This window comes from Mauremys reevesii, linkage group 10 (assembly GCF_016161935.1).
Source record: "Mauremys reevesii isolate NIE-2019 linkage group 10, ASM1616193v1, whole genome shotgun sequence".
Taxonomy (NCBI): Eukaryota; Metazoa; Chordata; order Testudines; family Geoemydidae; genus Mauremys; species Mauremys reevesii.
Window position 1 is genome coordinate 42,575,590 of NC_052632.1, and position 27,311 is coordinate 42,602,900.

Here is a 27,311-nt window from a genome sequence, read left to right on the forward strand (position 1 = left end):
CCCTATTATTATTACTAGCATTTGTTTCCCAATCTATATCCGGGAAGTTAAAGTCCCCCATGATCAAGCAGTTCCTATTAGTGTTTACCTCCTTAAAAACATTAAAGAGCTCTCTATCCATCTCTAAGCTAGATCCCGGCGGTCTATAGCACACCCCAATCACTATCCTGGATGAGGCTCTGGTAGTTTTCTTCCCCAATGTGACCAAAGGGTCTAAGGGATCTGGTACCCAACTCACATCGACTTTCATTGGTGTCTAACCCCTCTTGACTCCTTGGCCTGAGCCCTGCCAACCGCCAACATCTGTAGCCAGCCCCCAAAATCTCATGGGAGTGGCTTAAAAAGTGTGAGATCTAAAATAAAAATCCTAGTGGTGAGGTTCTCTGCGGCCAGGCTTTCAGGTCTTTCTTTGCCACCACAAGAATTAGAGATGTTGTTTTGGAGAAAAAGCCAAGATTCACAGTCACAGGACACCCAGAGCTGGGCTCTGAGACCAACGCCACGTATCCCAAGTGTCCTGACAGAGCTGCGACAGCTGCCAGCACTGCTAAGCCTCAACTGGCTCAGTCAATCCTAGGAGGTGCCCAGCCCAGAGCTGCCAGGGGTATGAGTTTGGGTTTTTTTTCTTTTCTGTGGCAAACGTTTGGGTCTTGTTAAAAACAAACAAAAACTCCCCCTGAAAATTTGGTTTTCAGCTGCCCGATCCCCACCCAAACCATCCAGGGTTGTTTGGGGCTTTTGGAGGGGATGACTGAAAGCCACCCAATATTTTTCATTGAAAGTAATTTTTTCCCCATAAAATCTGCTATTTTCAATGAGAACTCGTTTTTCAGATGAAAAGTCTTTTCTTTGAAAAAGCCTCCCCCAGCTGGAGCTCAGAGGCAGGCGGGGGCCCCTCTCCCGAGAAGCCCTGTGCCTCATTACTGTGGCAGGAGGTAGCTCCGGGAGCTGAGCTCAGAGGCTCCACTCTCCCTGCGAGCGCTGGGCCATGCCCCAGCTCGTCAGCACTCTCGCATGGTCCCTTGCTGGTCCTTTTTGGCTCAGGGGAAGAGAGAGGAGAGCGCTGGGTGGAGAGGTGGAGACAATGGAAAAGGGACGGAGAGAAGAAGAGCCAGAAGAGGTTGAGAAGTGAAGAGGGAAATGAGGAACTAGCAAAGGAGGGGTGGGGAGAGAGCCAGGAGGGAAGAGAAAAGGAGGAAATGTAATGGGATGTTAAGCTGTGTTGTACTGTTCAGCCACTAGGTAGTGCAGTGTGTAACAGACCTGACTGGAGCTAACCTCAGCCACACCTGGCAGAGTCACAGAGGATCTGGCGCTGATCACACCTGGGGTGTGCAAGGGAGCTCTGGGGCCAGGCCAGTCTGGGGCAGGAACCGAGACCAGAGGAACAGGGAGGGGAAGAGGGCAAGGGAAGGAGGGCATAGGGAGAGGGAGAGGGAGAGGGCGTGGCCGGGTGCAGGACCCAGCCCACCTGGAGTGACGGGACCCTCTGGAGATCCCCAAGAGCTCTTCCTGGGGCACCGAACAGACAGAGGAAGAGCAGAACAACTGGCCCATCTGCCTTCTCAGTCCCCATCCTCCTTCACGAGTGGGACAGGCTAATACAGCCGGCCACTCATGCTTCAGGCTTTGGCTCTCAGTCCTGCAGGCAGGGCCGGTGCAAGGATGTTTTGCGCCCTAGGCGAAACTTCCATCTTGCGCCCCCCCCCGCACCTGCACCCTGAGGTGCCCCCTCGTGGCAGCTCCCCCCCTCCGCCCTGAGGTGCCTCCCTTGCAGCAGCTCCCCACCCCCCACTCTCTGCCCTGAGGCACCCCCCCACCCCAGCTCACCCCTGCTCCACGCATGAGCACAAGCACCCTGAGCACGCCTGGCCGCTTCACTTCTCCTGCCTCCCAGGCTTGCGGCGCCAATCAGTTTAGGCGCCGCAAGCCTGGGAGGTTGGAGAAGTGAAGCGGCCACGGCGTGCTCGGGGAGGAGGCGGGACAGGGCTGAGCTGGGGCGGGAAGTTCCTCTGCATGTCACCCCCCCGCCCCCGTTACTTGCTGCAGGCGGCCCTCCCCGCGCTCCCCTGCCCCAGCTCCCTCTGCTTAAATGCCGGAGGCGACCGTGGCGGCCGAACATCCGGCCGCCGCAGTCGCTGCCGAAGAAAATGGCGCCCCCCAAATGCCAGCACCCTAGGGGACCACCTAGGTCGCCTAAATGGTTGCAGCAGCCCTGCCTGCAGGGACCTGACTATTCAGAGCCCAAGTTCTCAACTTGGCCCTTGAAGGGCAGCCCAGCCCAACCCCCAGTGCTCATGTTCGCACTAAGGCCCAATCGAACACTGCTTCCTGACTTGACCCAACCGCGTGTTCACATGCAGGGTTCCCATGTTAGACTGAGGCTCCCACAGTGGAGCCTGGAAATCAGGAGTCACTCCATTAAAGTAAGCAGAGTCACTCTAGATTTACACCAGTGTACATCAGATCAGATTAGGGCGTTCCCCAGGCCCATAAGGTAACATCAGATGCAAGGGGCCAGATTCACATCCAAGTTACTCTAGATTTACACCAGTGTAACTCTGCTGACATCAGTGGAGTGAGTCCCCCTTGCCCCGGTCCCTGAGCTCACAGGGTGCAGAGCTTTTCAGGGGGCAGCCAGCATGGGGACATCCCCCGCACACGCTCCTCACCCCCACCCCCATGAGCCGAGGCCCTCGCTTCCCAGACTCTGAAGCTCCCCAGCTGCTACTGAGCGGCCCAGCCTAGTGAGTCCTTCAGGCCAGCTCCTCACTGGGGTTACACTGGTGTTGAGCCAGAGGATCTCCCCAGAGCTCAGTGCTGCGACTCCGCTTGGCCGCTGGCTCTTGGCAGCTGGCGACTCCCTCCAGCCCAGCTGAGCACCGGCCAGTTCCTGCCCTGTTCCGCGTGGGGGTGACTGATGGGAGGCCCAGCCAAAGGGCATGTAGAACTCTGTGGGGACGACTGGAGCTATGCTGCCTGGACGATGTGCCACTCCGGAAGGGGAGCTGGCAAATCCTGCCCACCACTCCAAGGGAGTCCCAGATAAAGGCTATCCTGGGATAAGACTATTCATTCCTGTTCCTAAATCTCTCCCTGCCCCTCCACTCTCCCTCCCTTCTCTGGAGCACATGCTCCCCCAGCCCCAGTGTATCTGTGCTCCCTTTCTGAACACCGGCTGAATCCCCCCAGCAGGGTCCTCGCTTGGGGGGCAGGGAAGGGGCACTTGGTCCTGGGCCAGCCCTTTGCCAGCACAGAACAGCTGCTGCATGCCCCCCGGGCACCATCTGACTCCTTGCTTTGCCAAGTGCTCCCCGGTGCTCGAGCCAGAAAGATGCCCCAGAGGCGTCCTGTGCTTCCCACTGGCATGCGGGATGGGTTGGGGGGTCAAGCTGCCCTCAGCGCTGCTCTTATGATGAAACACAAATCAGGACAGTCCTTCCCCAGTGACTCTCTTCTCTGCTGGGAGGGGCTCGGCTGTGTTGGCTTGTGCCCTTGGTGGTGTGTGAGTGTTGTCATTTGCCAGTTATGGGGGTGTGCAGGGTAACTCTGTGCATGCACATGGTTGTGGGGTTTGGACGTCTGCTCCATGCTGTATATGCCTGTACAGGTGTATGGGTCTATCTGTCCTGTAGGTGAGTCCCTTATGGGTGTGCCTGTATGGGCTGTGTATGTGTGTGTGTGTCCTGAAAGTGTGTCCTGTCTGGGTGTGCCTATATGGGGTGTGTGTGATCTATAGGTGTGTCCCATATGGGTGTGCCTGTATAGGAGTGTGTGTGTTCTGTAGGTGTGTCCTGTCTGGGTGTGCTTGTATATGTGTGTGTGTATGTTCTGTAGGTATGTCCCATGGGTGTTTGTGTGTGTGTTCTGGTGTGTCCCATCTGGGTGTGCCTGTATGGTGTGTGTGTGTTCTGTAGGTAGCAACAAAGAGTCCTGCGGCACCTTATAGACTAACTAATGTATTGGAGCATAAACTTTCGTGGGTGAATACCCACTTCGTCAGACACATGTTCTGTAGGTGTGTCCTGTCTGGGTGTGCCTGTATGGGGTGTGTGTGTTCTGTAGGTGTCCCATATGGATGTGCCTGTATGTGTGTGTGTGTGCTCTGTAGGTGCGTCCCATCTGGGTATATGTGTGTGCGTGTGTGTCTCCTGGTGTGTCACATCTGGGTGTGCCTGTATAGGTGTGTATATGTCCTGTAGGTGCCCCCCCCGCTGGGTGTGTCAGCATGACCTGGGGGGGGGGAAGCGCCTGTATGGGGTGTGTGTGTCCTGTAGGTGCCCCCCGGTCGGTGTGTCAGCGTGGCTGAGGGGTGTGCGCCCGTGGGTATGTCCAGGTCTTTGTGGAAGGAAGGTGTCTGATCACCCCCAGGACAGGGACAGCATGTGCCTCACACCTTTCCCTCTGCTGGTGTGCCTCAGCCCTGCACTGCAGGGATCCCTCTTAGAGGCTGTGAGGGGGGCACTGGGTCTCCTGGCCCATTCAGGCCTTGGCCTCCCAGCTCAGGCTGCCCACTGCCAAGGTGGGGTTTTCACAAGGAAATGGGCTACTGCAACTGACACCTGCAACCCCATTTCACTCCCACCCCTCTGCCTGCTGTACCCCGCGCCCCCCAGAGAGCAGAGTGCCCCCTGCACAGGGCGTGCACCCCTCCTCCCTAGCACCAGCGTGTGGCTCATGATTCCCTTGAGGCCAGGGACTGAGGAACATTTGATCACCCACCGCTGCGGACATCCCTGGCCCCAATCCAGAGTCGGGCAGGGGCTGTCTCCATGCCCACTGCCCTATGCCCGCCCACCCCTGCCCCACACCGAGCCCTGTGTGTGCTGGGCGCCCTCCCCACCCATTGCCCCAGTCAGCAATTTTGTGCTGTCGCCTCCTTTTTCTCTTTAACCCCCCTTCTTCCTAAAAGCACTACAATTATATTGGTTACCCCGGCAACAGAGCGTGCTTCCCCTGCGTTGCCCTGGAGACATGCCATGTGCTTAGGATGGTAGCCATGGTAACCCAGGAGACAGTCACAGCTGAACAATTGACTTTGTGAGCCGCTAATCGGTGCGGCTGACCATGAGAGGGGCAGAGAACTGAGTGCAGCTGGCACCGCAATGGGCACGGGCCTCCTTCCATCACCACAACACATGGCCCGATACACACCGCTGTAGCCCAGTACAGCCCCCGACACACAGCCCTACACCTACAGACACACCTGGGGAGAAACATATGCATGCATGCAGAGCGGGCACAGAACTGACCCCAGTGTGTACCATACCTGCACACACGCTGATACTCACACCTCCCTCCCACAACACCCCCTCCCCCCTGGGCTGGGTGGGAGAGACAGCCTGCCATGTGTTAGCCCCATGGACAGAGGCCTGGGCCTCCCCCGCAAGAGTTGTCCCTTCCTGGTCGCCCGGAAGCCCCACAGCTGGGGCTGTGACATGCCAAGGTGTGAGAAATGACGCCGGGGTTTCTAATTTGCTGTTGTTCCTTCCAGGCTGCTGCTGAGCTCCCCGCTTGCCACCCCGCCAGCCAGGCAAACGCAACTGATCAGAGGCTCCATTAACCAATTACCAGGGTCCCCCAGGCGGTGGCAGTACCTGCTTTGCAGCAGTACAGCACAGGAGCACGAGCCCCGGCCCAAAGCGGCATCAGAGCCACAGTGTGGATTGAAGCACCCTGCCAGCACCAGGCTGAGCTCAGAACAGCTTGGAGAGGCTCATACAACACATGCTGGAAGTACAGGGAGGAAGCCAGGTTGAAGCAGGTACAGTCTGGGTCAGGCAGTGGTGGAGGCTGGCAGGCTGGTCAGTGGGGCAGAGGGGGCCAGGAGGGGAGAGGACTGAAATCCATCAACCACAATCCTCAAACACAGGGAAACTGATTCTGTAGCACATGCCCACTGGATTCTAGCAGACGACACCTGCTCTGTGCTCAGAACCAAGTGGGAGCATGCCCACTATAACCCTGGTCAATACCCTGGAAGGAGGGGGTGGGAAGGGCTCATGCCTTCCTGACCCAAAATGTGGCTATCCACCCACCCCTTTCACGGGAGCAGCCTCAAACCCAGGCACCCGTCCCACTCCGGTGCAGGGAGACCATGGGACACAAAGCTTGTCCATCAGAGGGGCACTGTGTGCCGCGGACAGGGATTTCCCAGCCCCACCCTACCCCAGGAGGCACATGTGAACCCCCTCTAGTGTTCTGTCAGGCCCTGTGCACTGTTCACAGCCGGGGTGGGCAGGAAGCCAGAGGCTCACTGGTCTCCATGCTGTGTGGGGAGCTTTCGGGGAGCCGAGCTGGATGGCACCTCTGCGTTCCCCTGTCCCTACGATGCTCACCAGAGGTCAGGTTCCTCTGGCACAATCCATTGCAGATGAAAAGCTCTGCTGGGTCCTGTCAGAGCTGCTGTCTCCAGGCCAGTCGTCAGTCTCAGCTTGATGGCTCACTCCAGGATGTTAGCAGGTGCTGACCAACGGCCCCAGCATCTCCTGGCTCCCGCCTTTCCATTCTCTACTCCTGTGGCCATGCCACAGACACACGGGGTATTTACACTGGCAAGGCCATCCCTGCCCAGCCGTCCCCAGCAGCTCATCACGCCTCCCTGCTCCAGCAGGCTCCAGCTGTGGCCTGGCTCTCGCTGCATGGGCTCCCGATGTATTTCACAGGCACACCTCCTCCTATAGCCACTGCCCTGGGGAGAGCTCCCTCCCGCTCCTTCCCCACACTCCAGGGTGGCAGAGTCCGCAGTCACCTTCCACCCTGCCACCATTTAACAGGGTTTGAAGAGCAACTGATTCTTCCTATGTCTCTATAGTCCCCTCTGGCTCTGGGTTTCAGCACTGATTCTGGGACGTGCTCTGGACAAGGCCCTGAATGACCAGGCCCCCATGAAGGTCCGGCTTCTCCAGTGGGGGGCCCATCCCGGGAGCTAGCAACCTCCCTTCCTGATTTCCCAGGCCGTGAGAGAGGGCGAGGGGGATCAGCAGAGGGCATGCAGTTCTGCCACTGGGAATGGGAACAGGCCTGGCCTGGTCCATGACTGCCATACGCCAACTCGCACAGTTCGCGTGGAGCCTTCGGACCCCAGCTTGCTTTCCTGAAACCAGGAGAAAATCTGCTCTGGGCACTAATTTAAACTGAACTGATTAAAGTCCAGCAGCCAGAGATGTCAGCAGGGCTCCACCCTGTCGCACAGATCCCCACAGGTGCAGTTCCACATAGGAAAGATTTTCCAGTCTGCTATTGTACAGTAATCAGCCCCCCACTCCCAAGCACCACGCTGGGGGCCCTACTGACCCATGGCTCCTGCTCCTTAATATCTCTAAGCATTTCTTCCAGCTCACAGCTAGCTCCAACCAGCAGCGCTTCCCTGCCCCAGCCATGCCCACTCACTGCAGGATGATCCCTCCTTCACTCACTCACCCAGCCCGCCTGCTGGGCTCGCCAGCTAGTACCTGGAGAGCTACGGGCTCCCATGGCCAGTACTGTCCCTGTCCAAGGCCTCTCTGCTTGGTGGGGAAGAGTGCCTGCCGGACGACACAAGCCATCGCCCTCCAGATCTGCCGCCCTCCCAGCAAACCCCTCCAGATCTACCAGCGCCTCCAGAAAACCCCTCCAGATCTTCCAGCAAACCCTTCCATATCTACCAGTGCCCCCAGCAAATCCCTCCAGCTCTACCAACGCCCCAGCAAACCCTTCCAGATCTACCAGTGCCCCCAGAAAACCCCTCCAGATCTACCAGTGCCCCCAGAAAACCCCTCCAGATCTTCCAGCAAACCCTTCCATATCTACCAGTGCCCCCAGCAAATCCCCCCAGCTCTACCAACGCCCCAGCAAACCCTTCCAGATCTACCAGTGCCCCCAGAAAACCCCTCCAGATCTACCAGCGCCCCCAGAAAACCCCTTCAGCTCTACCAGCACCCCCAGAAAACCCCTCCAGATCTTCCAGCAAACCCCTCCATATCTACCAGTGCCCCCAGCAAATCCCTCCAGCTCTACCAGTGCCACCAGCAAACCCCACCAGATCTACCAGCGCCCCCAGCAAATCCCTCCAGATCTACCAGTGCCCCATCCAGATCTACCAGAGCCCCAGCAAACCCTCCAGATCTACCCACATGCCCAGCCAACCCCTCCAGATCTACCAGCGCCCCCAGCACTCCCCTCCATCCTGAGTGGTTTCTATTTAAACTGGAACAAACCTTCTGTTTGTAGAGACACCCCACCAATGTCCTGTCTCGCCCGCCCTGCCAGCTGTAGCCAGTTCTGGGATGTTTTTGACACATTTAGCTGCACAGCGCCCCTGTGTGGCACAGCAGCGCTATTATCCTCACTTTATAGAGGGAACAATGCCAAGGGGAAGCTGCATCAGCAGTCCTGATTCAAAGCTCCCTGGCAGCCCAGTGACATGCTCCTGGGTTCCACTGGCTCGTTTGGATTATTTTCCTTTTTCTCCCTAGCACTGAAAACGTTTCTCTTCAGGCCTGACAAAGGGACACTGGGCACAGCTGGGAACTGACCCAAGATCTTCAACATCCCCAGCCAGCACCAAGACCACGCATCAGCCTCCTGGCCTGGCACCAGGAGCACCAGGCTTCCACTGCAGCAAATGCCCCTGCACAGCTCCTGGCTTAACGTCCCACCAGGCCTGTTCTTCCAGCCTGACTCTGCAGAGCCAAGGGGTAAGCATGGTTCTGAGAAGTGGCCTCCATTGAGGTCTGCCCTCCCACCTCTACCATACGTCTCCAGCACCGCTGGCAAGCGCCTGAAAGCTTTGGCGCCAGCGGAACAGGTATGGCCAGGTAGGCATCACCCTGGGGTCTGACCGGCTTCTCAATACACCACCAAAGGGGGCTGTGGGTCATCTCTGCCGAATGAGCCGATCGCCCCAGTTACTGTGAGTCATTTGTAGAGGGAGTGTTTGGAGACACATGTATAATGTGGGATCTGAGGTTCCACAACTGCTGGAGATGGCACACATCACCTGAGGCAGGGCGGGCGTCTGGTATCTCAGCAAGAGTGGGAGCAACCAACCTCTTTCCACCCAGCCCAGCATCTCCAGCCTGGACCAGATGCCGGAACGATAGGTGACAGAAGAACCCCAAGAAAAGACTTGGAGGACGGGACGCTCAGGGCTGAAGCGAGTGAAACTACCTGATTCTGAAAAGGGACAACCAGCTGGGGGCTGCGTAAGAGCAGAAGAAATGGCACCAGTGGGACCAGCTAGGGAGGAGACACTCCACCGTGGGGAGCATGACATGAAAAGGGGATCGCATTGCTCCAGGCTGGATAAGCACTGTCTGGACGGACTGTGGGGTGAGAGACCTTGTAGGCCAGGCGAGGACCTTGCTCGTGAATAGAAGCTGTAATTGCCTGTGATGTTCTTCTCCCACCTGTCACCTTCTGTGTCCAAACCCTTCCATTGGCTTTGGGATCTTTAATCCGAGCATTGGTACATTTTACTATAACCACAGCTTAGCGACTTGTACAATGGACAGGGTTGGAGTGAGGTGGAGGCAACGGATCGGTGTACAGAGCGGGCAGTGGGCAGTCAAGCGTGACAAGATGGGGTGCCTGTTGCTAGCCTGCAGAGGGAAAGGGGGGCTGCCCATAGCCCAGTGTGGAGGGCTCATGTTGGCAGCAGCAGGTAGCTTTGGGAGTCGCCCCTGGCGAGCACAGACAAGACTCCCTCGTACCATCAGCGGGTGCTAGTGACTCACCTCAGGTCACCCTGAAAAGTGTCGCACCCCTTCCCCCACTCACCCTGTAAGGCACAGAAAGCCTCACCAGGCAATAGACGTTAGGAGCCCAAGTCGCTTGGAGGCACTGGCCCCGCGTACCCACCTCAGAGGCGCTGGCCCTGCGTGCTCCCTTGGAGGCGCTGGCCCCAGTGATGAGCTGGCAAAATCTTAGGAACTGGTTCCCTACTGGGTCTTCGGCGGCACGGCTCCGGCGGCTGAAGGACCCACCACCGAAGACCCAGTAGGGAACCGCCCAGTGAGTACACCCCCCACCCACATCCTGCCCCCCCTCAGAAACCACAACCCATAACCCCCCCTGCCCTGCTCCTTGTCCCCTGACCACTCCTTCCCAAGACCCCCAACCCTAACTCCCCAGGACCCCACCCCTGCCAAACTTGCCCGCTCCTGTCCCCTGACTGCCCCGACTCCATCCACCACCATCCCAACAGACCCCAGGAACTCCCACGTGGCGCCGACCCAACCCCCCCTTCCCCATCCCCTGTCTGCCCCCCCAGAACCTCTGCCCGATCCAACCCCTCCTCCCCAGTCCCGGCCCTGGCCCTGGCCTCTTACCCCTGCTGGGGTCGGTGCCAGGGTCGGAGCCGCGCCGTGCGGCCGGAGTTGGGGCCGGGGCTGGGCAGTGGCTGGAGCAGGGCCGGGCGGCGCCTGGAGTCCTCATCGCGCCCCACCCTGCCCCAGCTCACCTGCAGGAAGCTTCCCCCCGGCTTCTCCTCCCACCGCGCCGCCCGGCCAGACCCGGCCAGGAAGCGCGCCAGGAAGCGCGCCGCCCGGCCAGGAACCGCACCGCCCGGTCAGGAACTGCGCCGCCCGGACCCGGGCAGGAACCGCACCGCCCGGCCGGACCCGGGGGCCGGACCCGGGCAGGAGCCCTGCTGCCCGGCCGAGGTCGCAGCTGGACCCTGGGGGCAGGAGCCCAGCCGCCCGACCCCAGAGTCTCGCTACGACCTCCTGAGCGGCGCGCCCCCTGGAGCCCTCCTCCCGCTGGCACCCCCAGCCCCAGCTCACCTGGTGGAAGCACTGCTTGCTTCTCAGCCCTCCCAGCTTCCCGCGCGAACGCGGAAAGCTGGGGAGGGGGAGGAGAAGCCGGAGAAGCTTCAGCAGAGGAGGCGGAGTGAGGTGAGTTGGGGCTGGGGGAAGGGTAGGGAGCTGCTAGAGCTTTAGTTAAATTGAAAAGCCCTTTTGGAACTAGTTGTCCCTCCAGGAACAACCGGTTCTAAAGGGGGCTTCTAAATTTAACAACCGGTTCGCGGGATCCGGTGCGAACCGGCTGCAGCTCACCACTGGCTGGCCCCATGTGCCCCCTCGGAGGTGCTGGCCCCGTGTGCTGACAATGGGTGCTCAGCAGCTCCCCCGCAGGCCACCGGTGGGGGTTCAGCTTCATGCTGCGGGCACATTCTGCACCTTGCAGGCTTGAGCTCATTCACCCTGATGTTGTCACTGTTATTCCCTTTCTTGGAGGAATCCTATACGAGGAGCATTCTGCCACTTCCACACCCCGGGGCTTGACGTCTCCATCCCAACTCCACCAGGCCCCTGGCCAAGGAGACCAGCTGACTCTGCCTGGGTGACACCCTCAGGAGCTGCTGGCCTCCCCCAGTGCAATGAAGCATGGTGGCAATACATACATTGTACAAGGGGGGCAGGGCTGGGAGGCTGGCTGGACCCCTCGCCGACCAGCCCATCACAGTTCCCAGTGAAATGGCCTTTGGTGGGACGTATTCCCAAAGCCCTGCCGCTCTACGCTGCATGGAATAAAAATCCTGTGAGTATGATTTCGAATAACATTTACAGAGCGGCGGAATGTCATTGTGACGGGTCTCTTGTCTTTGCCCGGCGCTTATTAAACTCTATTGATTCTCTGGGACTGTCTGATGTTTGTAAATGTCAAGCCGGCTTGCGTGATCTGAACTTCAGGGACTGACTAACCTACCCAAGGACTGTGTGTGCTGCCAGGCTCATGAGGACTTCTAAAGGGGAGGGTGGGGTGTCAAAAAGATAGCTCCCCTTCTCGCCCCTCCCCATCAACAGGAAATGACTCCAGAAGTGAACAGGGATTCTCGGGTTGGTTCTGTGCTGTTCTGGCCCTGCCAAGCGGCTGTATTCTGGATGGAGGTGGCAGGCAGAGCCCTTGGAAAGAGGAGCTCACTGCTGGCATCCAGCTGGTGGAGCAGGCACAGCCGTGCCCGCCCAGCATAGGGGAAGGACGGGGAGGGGAGCACAGTACGCTATCCTTGGCTGATGTAAGGTCACTGCAGGATCTGGTGTAATTGGCATAAGTTTCGGCAGCTCCTTAGCTGCTCTTACTTACACTGGTGGGGAGGGATAGCTCAGTGGTTTGAGCATTGGCCTGCTAAACCCAGGGTTGTGAATTCAATCCTTGAGGAGGCCACTTAGGGATCTGGGGCAAAAATTGGTCCTGCTAGTGAAGGCAGGGGGCTGGACTCAATGACCTTTCAGGGTACCTTGCAGTTCTAGGAGATTGGTATATCTCCAATTATTACCTTTTTTTTTATTACCTGGGTAGCACAGGATCAGGGATCCCAGCCATTTCTGCCTGTCCCTGCTTCTGAGTGCCACCTGGGCACAAGGCGAATCTAGGCCTGAGCCTTTTGAAATAGTAACAACAGGCCGTCTTGGGAACACCGCTGAAGCCAGCGCAGTTGGAGCAGGGATGGACCCAGTCCCGGAGGTTTTCATCCCAGAATCCTCCAGAGTCTCACAAACTTTCATTCGATCTCCCCCCAGCCCTGGGAGGGGGTCAGTGGGATCTCGTGGGCACCCGGCAGCACAGATAGGCCAAGTAACTCACCCCATCTCTCACACCGGATCCGTGGCGGAGCTAAGCCCAGGGTCCAGGGGCACTGACTCCCAGGGCATATGAGGGCCTGGAGGGGAAATTTGATTGGACCCATGATAACAACTGTTTGCAAACCAATGGGGAGCCCTTGCCTGGGGTGCTGTGTTCAGGCCTGGTCACCCCCTCTCGCCACAGTGGGAGGATAAAGGGGGACAGTACGAACGATCACAGGCTGCCCATTGCAGGGTGGCTTCCATCCTCCTCGGAAGCACCTAGCACTGGCCAGTTGGAGACAGGACACAGGGTCAGGTACTAATTATCCAGTACATAATAATCATTAACTGGCCATGCTTCTGAGAGGCGCCGAGTGCAACAAAGCGAAGGGGAGTTGCATGTGCTTTGCAAGAAATTATTAAACAATAATTAATCATTATACTGGCGTGAGCAGAGCCTCATCCAAACTAGCTCTGCCCCTTTGTGAGGCTCACATAAACTCAGATCACTCTCCCCCAACATATGCACACGCGCGCGCACACACACACACACACACTTTCCCTTTCCATTGCTCCAGCTGGGATCCCACCAGACTTTCCCATTTTTATTTCAAGCCCCTCCCCCTCCCCCGAAGCAGGAGGTGGCCCAGATGTCTCCCTCCAGAACAGAACGCTGTCCAGAACAGCACTGCAGCATCCAGCCAGTCAGAGAAGGCCAGGGGGGACGGACACTATCTGAAGGTGCTGGTCTGGTCTGGGGCGGGTGTGGTGTGTGCATCTCCCTCCCCACTTTTATCCAAGCTGAACTTTAAGACAAGCTGGATGAACCAAAGCACCAGCTATTCAGTTTTGCTTAAATTACCCATCATGCCACTGGGCGAGGTGCTACGATGCAGCCGCAGGCGGTGGGACAGGTAAGGGTTGTGCTGTTGAAGATATCCAGGGAGCCCAGAACTGGAATAGCAAGGGGGCTGTGGGTCAGGAGTGAGGGGCACTGGCAGAGTTGTCTGGGTGGGAGCCTAGGGCTGGAGAAGCTGGGAGGGGCTGCAGGTCAGGACTGAAGCTTATTCCTTTGTCATGTAAGGACACAGAGCTTCACATGTCACAGAGCTTCACTGTGCGTCTGGGTGGGTTGATCCAGTGCATGGAATTTGCTTTACTCTTTGAACCGTGATTCATTTCTCCAGGCTCCTCTGGATCCTGCCAGCCCTCCTGTCCTGGACTGCATTTCCCAGGATGCAAGGCAACACCCAGACTAGCCAGCTGGGGTAGTCATGGCCCAGTGGTTAAAAGCTTGATTGAGAGGGCAACACCAGGCTGGAAGGCAGGACAAAGTCACCAGGTGAGGGATGGGCCATTCAGCGCTAAGCTGCCCATTAGCAGCTCACGACTCTACCAAGGAGACGTGAAGAATTCATCTGTCTCCTGCAGAATCCGTCCCCACTTCGGGTGTGATGAGGAGCAGATCTCTTGCCGCCGTGAGTCAGCACTCTGCCATTCTACTCCAGCTCTCAGCTCCCCCAGCACAATGCGGTGGGTACCAGCATCCGCCTGGGTCCTGTTCCCTGTCCTACAGACCTGCCGGGTACGGAGGCCAATGTATTGGGTAATAGGCTTGGTATAGCACAGTTATTGGTGAATCCTATACTAGGATATTATAGCTGACACTCACCATTTGTGCTCAGTGAAGATCTCCTGGATCTTTGGGAGTTAGTCCTCCTGGCCAAATTCCAGTTTTCTGCCTCCCTAACTACCCCCCTCAAGATTCAATTCATAGTCTGTAGTGTTCTGGTGCACTGTTAAACAGCTGCAATGCTCCACCCCAGAGGTGGCTGCCTTACAGTGCTGGGTGAAAGGATTGCTGTATCACATGATAAGGTGCTGTGGGAACCTTTGAGACTCAGGGCATGAAAAAACAGAACCTGCTTGGAAATAATGGCAAGATCCCTTGTGATTTGGATGGGAGCTGGAAACGTCTGTGGTTAGATCCTCCATCCCAACCTAGGAGCAAACCACGTGCAAAAAAGACTCAGCGGATGTGCTGCACAGCTGCTTGGGCAGACAGACTCCTCCTCTGTCCAGACTGTGCAGGGGAGGCGCCAGTTGAGAGGGTCCCTCAGTGGAAGGCCCTGTATCCTGAACACAGCGAGCTGCAGCACTGGCATGAGGGAACCTCCTGACGACGACTATCCAGCATGTAGGCAGTAACCCTCCTGTGCTGGGACAGGCGATACAGGGGAGCCAAGCAGGAACTAAGCAGGACACAATGGGCCAGGGTCGTTTTTAATGCCCTTTGCAGCATCAGTGCCAGGGCCAGGTTTCCGGACTGTATGGGCCAACGGAACGACGTGGGACAGCATCTCCTGTGGGGCCAATGGGATCCTCTGGTGTAAGTCTGGAGTAACCCACTGGGTAACTGACAGCAGAACTGGTCCCTACACTTCTCTTTTGGAAGCTGCCTGGTGATACATCACCCACTACAGGGAGACACACTGCACACGGACACAGGGCCAGCCACCTTATCTCACACACACACACAAACAGCCACACACAAAGAGTACTGACACAGGGCCAGCCACCTTCACAACACACACATGTGTAACAAATACCCACAGCTACATACACACACACACTGCACACTGCCAGCCACCCTTGCAACACACACACACTCACCTCCCCCCAGACACACCCTCACACATGTGCATCACACCCCCAGCATGTGCACTGAGGCCAGGCAGAAGCATTCGTCCTACTCACCCAGGGGAGAGCGGGGCCCCTTTTCCTCCCCAGGGACACACCACCTGATGCAGCATCATAATCCCAATCTGAGAACCCATGTAACCTGCTCACGTGCACACAGCAAGCAAGGGGCGGAGCTGGGAGCAGAACCCCCTCCCCAAGCCTGCCTCACACTCGGGTGCTTTAACCACTAGGTCATGCTGCCTTCCCACACTCCTGCCTCCCCACCTCCTGCTATCTTCCCCCATCTCTCCCTGTCCCTCTCTCTGTGTGCCCCTCCCCTCTCCCTGCCTCCCCTCTCTCTCTCCCTGCCCCCACCCCCTCGCTCTCTGATTTTTCATCCAAATTGGCTTATGTCAAACAGGAGAAAATTCCATTTCCATTCAAATGAGATGAGCGGCTCCTTTAAACAGGTGTGACAGCTCCCCAGTCACAGCTCAATTCCCCACCTTGGCACCGCTCAGAGGGGGCTCTGCGAGCCAACCCAGCCTAGATAATCCAGCAGGGCCCAGGCTGCCCCCAGCGCTGGGCCTGATGCTCAGTAGATCTGGGGGTCTGGCTCTTAGAAATCTGTTCTCTCCTCCTGTGAGCCCAGGGCAGAGGGATCCAATGAGCGTTCCTGCGGTAGGTGGCCCAGGTCAGTGCTGGGCGAGGTGAGCCAGGAACCAATAGGCCCAGTTGGCCCAGAGGACAGAGAACATGGGCACTACATTCCCCTTCCATGGCCAGGGCAGGAGCAGGCAGATGGCACTTGTGGGCACCAACCCATCCCGGCCCCTCTCCCAGTCTGGAGAGCTGAGGGATGGGACAGGCAACCCGGAGGGAGCAGCAGGGAGCCCTGGACAGACCAGTGTCAGCGAGCTAGAGGGAGTCCAGCTGCCTGGGGGGAGCTGGCTAGGGAGGGGCAGAAAAGCACTGCCCAGGCGGAGACACACCAGCCACGCCCTGCAGCCAGCAGCCTCCGGCCTGGCAGCTCGCTCGCACTGTGCACGACAGCTGCCTCTGCCCACTTCACTACACTCATCTCCTCAGAGCCAGCAGGGCCTGCACCCTGAGAGGGGCCAACCAGCCTGTGACCACACTGTCTCCCCAGGCCACGGCTTCTCCCCAGGGCTCTGTGGCACTATATCATCAACGAAGCCACAACATCAACCTGGCTGCTCTGCGTCACCCTCCAAGGGAGGCTACCAGTAACGCAGCAGGAGGGGGCTGGCTAGCCAGCTGCATTCATTCAGACCCCGCAAGCCGCTTGGGAGGGGAAGGATGAACAACAGAAAGGGGGTAGTTTGGTCTGAGGCTGCCTCAAGGGGAAAGTAGAGGGGTCTCTGTTGGGAGCAGCACTAACTCGTGTCCTCCTCGAGGTGATGGAGGGAGGGTGTGGGGGACAGGGCTGGCTCCAGGCACCAGCGGAGGAAGCAAGTGCCTGGGGCGCACATGCTAAGGGGCGGCATTCCGTCCATTCTTGGGGTGGCACAGTCCGGGCGGCTTTTTTTTTTTTTTTTTTGCTGGGGGCAGCAAAAATGGTAGAGCCGGCCCTGAGGGGGGACACTAGCACGGTGGCTCATGTCCCCTTCTTTTCTCTCCACCACCGTTACTCTATTTCTTTTGCCTCCTCCCCATTCCAGTTTTCACTGGGCTCCTTCACAGCCCTGAGCCTTTGCAAAACACTCTGTTAAACTCAGCCAGGCTGCCAGGTGCCTGTCCATAAATCATCCCACGGAGAGCTGAGCTGGGGGGGGGGGGGGAAGCAGCCCAGCCCCCTTTCCACCTGCCTTTCCAGGCTAGGGCCAGAGCATCAGGCCACCCCAGAACAAAGGGACCCTCCCCACGTCATGGCCATAGGATCTCTGCTGTCCCAAGCAGCCCCTAGATACGCTAAGCTGCAAAGTCCGCCCTGGTGCCTAGCACAGAGAAGGAACTTGCCAAAGGGAAGCAGTCACAGCCTCTTCCCACTGGATCCCCACCTTCACCTCACCTTTCCTCCACCATTTATTTCCTGTGTTCCCATTGGTACCTGCACAGCACCTCCCTCCTCCTTTGACTGGCCCCTCCCCAGAACTGTAACTGACCTCATAGACTCATAGACTTTAAGGTCAGAAGGGATCATTATGATCATTATGACCTCCTGCACAATGCAGGCTACAGAATCTCACCCACCCACTTCTATAACAAACCCCTAGAACCATTGGCACTAAAAGCAGGAGCAGCTACCACTTGAGCTGAAAGTCTCAATGCCCTCATAAAGCGTCTATATGGACCTACCACTAGCGCTGGCTGATGGAGCAGGTTTTCGTCAGAAAACCCCGAGGTGTTACAGCAAAATCAATAATAAATAATCAGAAATCACTTTCCAGCTGCAACTTATATTACATTGGTTCCACTCCCTGTCTAGACAAGCCTGCAGTGTCCTGTGCTGTTAAACAGAGCTGGCAAACTCTGAAAGGGTTTTCCTTGGGCTAGTTCTGGAAGCAGGAGGATTTTAAGGGTTTTGAACATTTTCACCACATTTTAATCAATATTTTCGCATACCCCCAAGCTATTGATTTTTTACTCAAAATGTTCCATTTTCCCAGTTAAAATACGTTCCAAACTTGTTTTTTCAATAAACATTGGCTGGAATCTGGTCCCACAATGTGACTACGCTGCCCAGCTGCGAGTGGCACAGCAGCAAAATAAAAACAGAGAAACTGAGGCAAATAACCTTTCTTCTTCTCCTTGCCTACCACAGTGTCCTGTCCCTTATCACCAATTGCACAACACACACAAATAATAAGAGGCAAGGAACAGGCAGGCCAGCCCAGTGGGCTCTGGGCATTAATCTTCATTTCCCATGGTGCAGCTCAGCTCATTAAGCCATCCCCACCCTGCTCAGTAGCCCGCCGCTCTGAGCCCAGCATCCGCCCGGCGTGCTATGCCCACGACTCGTTTACATGACCTGCTGATGTAATACAATTTTCTATTTTCTCATGGGCATAAATCAAAGTCACTTCTGCTTCCCGACTGCCCCACCCTGACGTGGCCTGACCCTTGCCCCTCTCTCTCTGCCTCAGATGCCCAATTTCCCCTTTTCTCTCTCCCACTCTCTCTTTTTCTATCTTTCTTCCTGCCTTTTCCCTCTCTCTGTGTCTCCCTCCACCGCCTGACCCTCCTCAGCGGTGCCCGCAGCGAGCCAGCCAGACGGATTTCTCCAGGAATAGCCCCTGAATATGAATGACTGGCAGTTTGTTCCCAACGGAGACGCCGCCAGTTCATGCCCTCTCCCAGCCACTCGCCCTCGCCAGCCAGAACCCGGCTCTGAAGACCCTGTTCTGTCCCTCTCCCTCTCGAGACCACAGTGTCTCTCGTGGTTGGGGGTCCTGCTTGCTCCTGGCAACTGAGCGTGTTCATGCCCCTCCCCCGTCTTGTGCCCATCTTTACTGACCTAAGGAAGGTGGAAATTCACCGGTCCCTCCCAAGCCTAGGGCTCCTCACAGCCATTAACAGCCATGGATGTTCCACAGGGGAGGGACCAGTTCTCCCCCACGGCCAGGACAAGTCTGCACAGCCAGCTGTTCCTTGTACACTGTGGCCGGTTTGCAGACCTCTTGTAAGCAGGGGAAAGGATAGCGCTGGCCTCCCATGGTGTTTGCTCCCTATTAAAACAGAGGTCCTGAGAGACTTTCTTTAGAGAGAGGAAGGACTTCTCAGTGGTTAGAGCACTAGGACTCAGGGGAGACCCAGTCGCAACCCCTGCTTGGCCCCAGACTCCTTGGGTGTCACACAGTCTCTCTGCCTCAGGTCCTCATCTGTGCAATGGGCATTGTAGCCCTGCCCTGTTTCCCAGGGCCGTAGGGAGGATAAAGATCAGGAGATGCTCAGATACTACGGTAACAGGGACCCCGGCAGTCCCTAAGAGAGATCTCCAGGAGGCTATTATTTATACTCCAGCGGTGCCTAGAGATCCTCACCAAATGCAAGCCCTGAGTGCCAAGATATGCTACTCTGCCCCTCTAATTAACTTACAGGCACACAGCGTCTGAGCTGGTGGCAGCTCTCGAGCCTGGCTTGGCACCTCACATGATGGGGGCCCATGGGTTTACCTCCTGGGGCTGCCAGTGCAGCCACTGCCTAGGTGAATCCCGGAGGAGCTCCCACTCACGTGACATCTGCCTGCATGGCCGACCCTAAGAACATCCATAACTCAGCTGGGAGCTCCCGCAGGCTGCCTTGGTCCGTTGGGGAGACGACCCACACCGCCAGTCAGTGGGTGACGCACCGGCTCCGGGCTTCTTGCCTCCTTTTTGGGTGGAGACAAAAGTAGGGGTGGGGTCTCCTCCTCCTGCCAAGGTGAAGTGTGTGCCCAAGCAGGCAGTGAAACTGTAACAAACCATCCCTCTCCTCCGCTGCATCCAGAAACATGCATCTTCCTAGTCGCACACCAGGGCCACCTGCCTCCCACTCCAACAATACTTTTTCTAAGTCAGTAGCCCCACCAGGCCCTCTGTCCTAATCAACAAACTCCCCCTATGGCTCCGTCCTCTTGGGCTGGAACTGTTCTATGCAGCTACTGCCCAGATCTAAGAGTGCATGTAGCACCAGCTCACCTCATGACACTGCTACCTAGGCTGGGCAGAGCCCTGGGAAATAGACCACTTCCTCCTTCCTCCAGTGCTGGACCCACTGGAAGGGACCTGCCAGGTCTCATCCTGGCTCTGATGTCTGATCTCCAACAGCTGCATGTTCCCCTGCCTGTTGTCATTACTGAATTTTCTCCCCACCTTCCATAGGTGTTTTTACCCTGGGAGACTCACTAAGAACCCAAGTGCTTTGCCTGAGAGGGTCCCTTCTGCTGGTGGATTGTGAACAGACCAGATCACCCTCGAGGAGATGCTGTCCAAACACCCTAGGTAGAAGCCCCGCCCCGTTGCTCTGAGCCTGCACTGGGAGCCCCAGCCCCAGTGCAATGTTTGGGGAGACAGTCCCTCATGCTGGCAGCTGCTCCGTTGCTTCTCTGCCTTGGCCTGGATTTCAGTAGCCACCAGCTGCTTTTGCTGCAATCCATCACAGACCAGTGTCTTGATGGCTCGAAGCCTGGATGCCAATGAGCCAGGGCTATCCGTCCCCGCACTGTACAGACTGCTGCGGGTGCCAGTGGAGGACGGAAAGGGAGAAAAGAGAAGAGCTTCTGTGTAACTGCAGCAGACACCATATTGGCCAGCCCCTGGGGACTGAACCAGAGACCTCCCGACATAGAAAGCCTGAGTTGCTCCAGCTCCAGCTAACCTACCTAGCGGGTAATGTAACAGTCTCTCATCCTCTGCAGCCTGCACAAAACCCTGACTGGCAGGTTTCACAACCAAATGTTACTGGCACAGCCTTTGCCTGCAGCACAATTCAGTCTCTTACTAATAACCTCAGTTGTTTTTTCTGTACCTCTCCTCCGTACCTTTACTATTTCAAACACACCAGACACCCATCTGCCAGCCTGGGGTTTCATTTTCACCGCTGCCACGGCCATCGCCCACGTGTGAAGCACAAGACGGACACACACGAGTGTGAGTCAGGTGCAGGCACATCCACCTCCTGGGGTTTTATCGCAATGGAAGAGCAGGAAAACTCCAGGCCTGGCTTTGCCCACCCTGTGCCCGCTAAACATACCAAGCCTGGCCTTGCCCCCATCTCGGCTCAGTTCGAAGACAGCAAAAATACTGAGTCGTCCAGCTCCTCTGGACTGCACTGGCTCACATGCGATAGGTCTGAGCGTGCCATGTCATGGGTAACATTACAGTCAGAACAGCAAACAGCTTTAGGACACTCAATGGCAGAACCTTCTCTGCACCCATTCACAGCCCCAGCCCATGCAGCTCATCCCCGCACAGCGTAGTGAGGCGGCAGGGAGCATCGCCATGTGCACAGCTGTGTCTATGGCTGGGAATACAGGCGTGAGAGGCTGAGAATCAAGTAGCCTCATAGAAGCCGTCTCACACCATCCCCATAGAGCGATTCCACTGGAGCAGCTGGGACCAGGACAGCATCCTCCCGCAATGTCCCCAGCATGCCCTACAGGTGCTTGGGTGCTGGAAGGGCCAAGGGTTCTCTGGCAGACACCACTCCCACCCTAATCCTACAGTGCCTCCTGCTGGGACAGGCTGGGATTGGACTACTCCTCCAGCCAATTCTTCCCCACAGCGCCTCCTGCTGGGAGCGTGGGGCTGGAGCAGCTGGCCTCAGCCCCACACACCATGCTTTTCCACTCCGCTCCTCCGCCTCCACTCCAGACGGTGACTAGCCAATGACCACATGTCCCCTCCCAAGCTCAGCGTCCGAAGGGCTCATTGGGATCTGTGTGGCACCAGTGGTGTTTAGAGTGGCAAGGCCGGAGGTGTCAGCAACACTTCACGCCAGCCTAGGTGGCTGCCTTGGGATTTAAAGGACTGGATCCATTCCAGCAGCTTGTTCAAACCAGCTCAGGAAGCAAGACCTTTGGGTTCACATTCCACAACCATCTCTATGCTGCCCCCTCTCTGTGACGGGGGTAACCAGGCCTTTCCAGAGGGCAGAAGGAGCCAGCGCTGCTCCTTGTTTCCTTTATTAGGAGCTGGTTTTAAGCTTAAAGCACAGGCAGGAAACAGGAGACCTGGGTTCTAATCCTGCCACACTGTGGGGGGTGCTGGGCAGGTTTCAAAACGAAAACTAGTGCCGTTTTCCTGAGATGCTGCTCACAGGGGGGTGAGTTTGGGGGCTGACCTGACGCTTGTCCAGAGGTTGGAGATCCTCTAAGGCAGCATAGAAATTCTAACTAATGTAATGAGCTGGCTGGTGCTGCCTTCTTCTAGGCAGACTGTGAACCGCTTAACTGCAGGTCATACACCCTACACTGCTACTGGCAATTCTCTGTGAGCTCAGGTTGCAGGGTCCTGGGCTTCTGGAGCAGGGGATCTGTCTGAGTTCTGTCGCTGCTGTGAGGGGGTGCTACAGAGCACACCCCAATTCCTGGGTGAACACTGATTCATTCTGAGACTGCTCTGCGCCAGGTACCCAACGCTACCCTGGACTTCCTCAGCTGGCACCAGATTCTGCCCACAGCCCAGGCAGGCATTCGGCCTGCCCACACCAGCAGCATCAACTATGCCAGGAGAAAAATACCAGCCTCGTTCTAGTCTCCTGAGCATCAAACTGCAGCCAAGCTCCTGCCATCCTAACAAAACAGCATTAGCTATCGCGAGTAGTGGGCAGGACTGTCGGGAACATCCTTCACTGGGAGCGAGGGGGCTTGTCCATGGCTGATGTCTGGGGCTCTGTATTAACGAACACCCATAAACTGTTATGTTTGAACTCCTCTGACAAACGCATTTACCTGACTTAATGGACAATAATACAGCTGTAAAATCTCTGCTAACATCAGAGCAATCACTGGCTCTTCACTGTAGAAACTGTGGCCTGAACTTATTTTTCTTTGTGGAGCCATCGCAGTGAGCTATTTTATTCTGCTGGCTCCCTGCTCTGCATATGGCCTCGAATGCACCGCACCATGAACTCTTTGATTAAGGAATAAAAATGGGGGGTGGGAAGGAATGTTGAGACCCGGTTTGTTTATGATTTGGAAACTGCCATTGGTAACGATTCATGGGGGGACTGGGGCAGGCTGGGGAAATACGATTGCAAAGGTACCATTTGCCAGCCAGAGCGGGGATGAGAGAAGCCGGACATGGGCACAGTGGCAGATTAGCTACTGGATCAATGGGGCCCGTGCTCGGGGCCCTGGCTAATTGGGGCCCCCCAGGAAAATGGGTGCCCCCATGCCCCGACCCGCTCCGCCCAGCACTCCAAGGCTCCACAAAATGGTAATCCACCTCTGCAGGCACTCTGGGCCAGGGTGGGCGGGGAATGTCCCTAATGATCAGGACCAATTTGTTATTGAAACTCTCCAGCTCTGCACTATCAACTAAATAGTATGATAGTCACAGTTGCCTCCCTTCTGCTTTACCTCATTGCTGTAATGACCCTGATGAGGCTAAGCAGAGCCCCCAACCTGGAGACTTAGCCCTGCCCCCCATGGTGCTCCTGGCAGGCCCTGGCAAACAGCTGAGTGGTCGGTGCAGTACAGGAGCTGCGGGAGTTGAATGCTGGTCTCTTTGGAGTCAATGGCAGAATTCCCATTGACTTTCGTGGCGCCAGAATGGAATCCACAGGCTCAACTCTTCCCCAGTGTCATGGGCGCTGTGCCTGCTGGAGTCACTTGTGCAGTGCTGATGCCAGCTGTAAGTCTGATGCCTTATCACCTTGGATCTCTTCATGTAAGTGCTCTATGTCCAGGAGCTAGGCCAGGGAGGTGTGTGTGCACAGATACAGGAGCACAGTAAATACACAGCTAGTGTAACTGGCAGCCTGTCACCGGCTGCTGAAATACGCAGCCCTCGCTGGGGTGGAACATGGCAGCTGCTTAACAGCTCACAACAACCCACCTGCAGAGCCCAACACCAGTGTGTGCCAGCTGAGGGAGGGGCACATTGTCCAGGCCAGCATCCAGCTGTCGTCACTGACCCCAAAGCAGCTTCATGCTTGCCCCGTAATATTCCCCATCTATACGAAGCCATTGGGAGAGGTGAATCGACAGCCACACACAGGTGACACTCGATTCTTCATCTCCTTTACCTCGATCAGCCCAGCCCGCTCAGTGCCCAGCCAAAGCTTGGAGGAAAAGCAGGTGGCTACAGCCCGACCCAACCAGGGTGGGAAGTCAGTGGAAGAACTTTCTTCCTTTATTGCTTCCCCCACCATCAGGAACATGGGGCCACAGCTTTGGGCCCTCCAGGCCCAAATAGCCATAGTGGCAAAATACACCCACTTCCATCTGCAACATGACCCTGTCCCAGACACCGCTGCAGACGACACCATCCCAGACAGTGCCGCTAGGCTTTTGGGGACTCCCGGCTGGATTACTACACCTCACATCCAGGAAGAAGGCCAAACAGCCTGCACAGACCCCACCTAGGGCAAAATGCAGCAGCCCATCTGCTCATTGCCAGTGCATACATCAGCCTGGTGCCCTGCTCTTTGGGCTGGCTCCCATCTGACAGTCAAGCTCAAGACCTCTGTCCTGGAGCTCCACCCTTTGTGGTTAGCCCTGACTACCTGCCAGATCCTGCTCCCTCCATGACCATGACCTCCCGTGACATCTGTGATTCCCCCAGCAGGAGGTACTGTAGGGAATGGTGTAGGACACACTCTCAGCTACTCCAGTCCCATTCACCCCTAGCCAGGGTCAGTCTCACAAATGTTGTAATTGCTTCTCCATGGATTTAAAGGGCCAGTCCAACTCTACAGAGCACGGCAGCTCAGTGCCCGGCTGGGATGCGGCGCCAAGAACCTTCTGCTCACGCATTAGACCACAGACCCCAATGTGCAGCATGAAGAGGCAATTAGCTGCCCAAGAATCCCAGTGAGGGCTGGTCCCCTCCCCTTCCCGCGGGTTTGGAAGCTAGTCCGCACTAGCAAAGGCAGCTCTGACTGGCGGGCTGCGCAGTGTTGGGCAGAGAAGGAACCCAAGCCCTGCCATCCCTGGGAGGTGAACATCTCCCAGTGCAAGCCCTGCTGCCTGACGCGGTTGGTGGCTGCACTCCCAGTCGGACAGGCGTGGGCTCTCCGGGGGTGGTATGTATCAGACAGCCCCTCGCACTGGCAGCCTGGCAGTGGGAGAGTGAGCTGTAACCTGACATCAGCGAGGAGTCGCGCCATAACCACATTGCTGCTCTCCCTCTTGCTCGCTGCCAGAACTGACCCCTCCAGAGCACAGACACCCACCCAGCTGAGATCTCAGCCCTGTGGGAACCCAGCTGTGCCAATGGGAATCGCGTCTGCCTCAAGGCCTGGCAGCTACCCCATGCAGGGCTCCCTAGCAGCCAGAACTCCCGAGAAGCACTGCCCAGAATGAGGGCCCTCTGGGACCTGAGCTGCTCAGAGCAGAGGTCAGAGGATGCCTCTTTGCCCCCCAGCACCCATCCTTCCAGGATGGGCAGTGAGGAGCCTGCCTCAGCTGTGCTGAGAGATCTCTGCTGGACTAGCTCAACTGGAGGCCCATCCCTCGTCATGCTTGCGTTCCAGATGCAATCCCTTTGAGTTGGAGCCAGTTAGCAGCGCTGTCCCACAGGGCCCTTCTAGCTCCGTCAGTCACGCACTTCCCACCAAACCTCTGCAGCCGTCCTCCCTGACACCCACCCTGCCACTCACTGCCAAAGCCCCAAGGGCCAGGGTTCCTACCAAGCCCCCCGCACACACACACACACACACTCCACCCACTGTCCTGCCCCCGGCAAGATCATCACCAGCTTTGCTGGCAGCTCAGGCTATAAATAACAGCTGGGATTGGTGGAGACTCTCCTGAGGCCAGCAGAAATTTCTCCACTGGGTCCCTGCAGGGGTGGAGGGAAGCAGTCGTCTGGGATTATCCAGGGAGCCTCTCTCTGGGACAGCTTGCAGGGAAGGGTTGGGCCTCTTGAGTTTCCAGAGAGCAAACCCAGCCCCTGCAGAATGGCCCACTGGCCTTTGGTAGGAAGAATGGTGTGCAGGAGAACGGGCCTTATCAGCGGAAGGGCCTAGAGAGGCCAGGGCAGGCAGGAACTGGACCAGCATCACCAATGCACTGTACCCCAGGTCTGCAGCTCCTATTTCTACTCCAGTTCTGCCAATCTGCCCTGGGAGCTGCGCCAATACATGTCTGGACTGGCCTGCGGCACCCACTTCTCCACTTGGACCCTCCACCCACAGCTCTGTCACAGCACCTGGTCTTGCCCAGTCCCCTCCCCTGGCTGCTCCAGTTCAACAATGCACCTCAATGGGGGGGGGAGGGAGGGAGGGAGGAAGCCCCAGACTGGATCAGAGGGGAGCCATGGGAACCACCCCAGCTGACCGCATTACAAGGGATGTCCTTAGCTCTAACCAGTGGTGAACAACTCTTCTATGTTATACACGGCCCCTTTAAAGAACCAAGGCTCTGCCATGTGCATGGGGGGTGGGGGGTGGAAAATCACAGTCTCATTCACAGAGTCTTCACTCTTTACCTTGCTCCCCTGTTTACAACTGGGGACAGCCAGCATGACTTTATTTGAGCCTGCAACTGGGAAAGCTGTGCCCTACTCTTGTCTGACACTGACTCACTGTGGGACCTTGCCTAGCCTACCCATGCCTCAGTTTTCCTATCTACAAATGAGGGGCGATGGGTTGTAAGGCTGAACTCCTTACTGAACATGAAGCCCATTGAGATATTCCAGTGGAAAGCACTAAGCACTATTATTTCTATTTCCAGCCAAGAGGTGAGGGGCAGGGGGGAAGATCCTGAGAAGACTCCAGAGGAGGGACACATTGGCACACCCAAGGAAGAAGAGGAGGACGCTACAGGCAACGGATTCAGTTCTTTTCACCTGTATCCATCATTTTCTATTACTTCGGTGTCAGGATCTGGCAGCTGCTGCGTACCTTCCTGGCAGCAGATCTTCACTGGGCAGAGGTAAAGTCAGGCCTGAAACAGGGGCTGTAACAGAGAACCTAGGCCAGGGGAGAGCATGGGGTAGGCAGCGCACTTTCCCCAGCAGTTTTGCTGACAACGCCATCTAGCTCTCACCCTGCTCTCTCATCCAGAGAGGAAATTCTAGTACAAAGAGGGCTTGATCAGGACTCCAGGCGGTGAGGCTTTGGCTGCTTTGCCTCCAGATCCAGTGCAAACACCATCGCAAGTTGAATGGAGAACACGCTGATTGTCAAAGAGCAGCGGGGCCCTCGACAGAGATCCATCAAAGCTACCTGCTGGAGCTGACAAAGCTCGTGCAGCACTATTGTCCTGGGCTACGCAGAGCTGACCAAACCTGGCTAGTCAGTGGTGCTAGTAGCGCTTTGACAAGAATCAGCCAGGGCCCATTTTCACAGGGGGCTGTCTAAGAACCACAGTGGAAAGAAGCGTCTTTACCAGGAACAAAGGCAAACCCAGATGGGAGCCTCTGTACAGCCGGTGCTTTGCAGTAGCAGGGGTCAGGGTGGGTGGGAACAGGA

The 27,311-nt window shown here is 56.9% G+C and overlaps 1 protein-coding gene and 1 long non-coding RNA gene across 12 annotated transcripts in view; one reads left to right on the plus strand and one right to left on the minus strand.

Moving 5' to 3' along the window:
* CELF6 (CUGBP Elav-like family member 6) overlaps positions 1–27,311 on the minus strand; it is a 223,874-nt gene that overhangs the window by 117,831 nt on the left and 78,732 nt on the right. The gene's annotated exons all lie outside the window — the stretch shown is intronic.
* On the plus strand, positions 5,053–11,470 carry LOC120373798. 3 transcript variants are annotated; one of them, XR_005585727.1, is made up of 4 exons: positions 5,053–5,764; positions 8,457–8,678; positions 9,045–9,312; positions 11,217–11,470. It is a non-coding gene; the product is annotated as an uncharacterized LOC120373798 (long non-coding RNA). The 3 variants fall into 3 exon arrangements; XR_005585725.1 differs by lacking the exon at positions 11,217–11,470 and having other exon boundaries at positions 5,053–5,256; positions 5,495–5,764; positions 9,045–9,834; XR_005585724.1 differs by lacking the exon at positions 11,217–11,470 and having other exon boundaries at positions 9,045–9,834.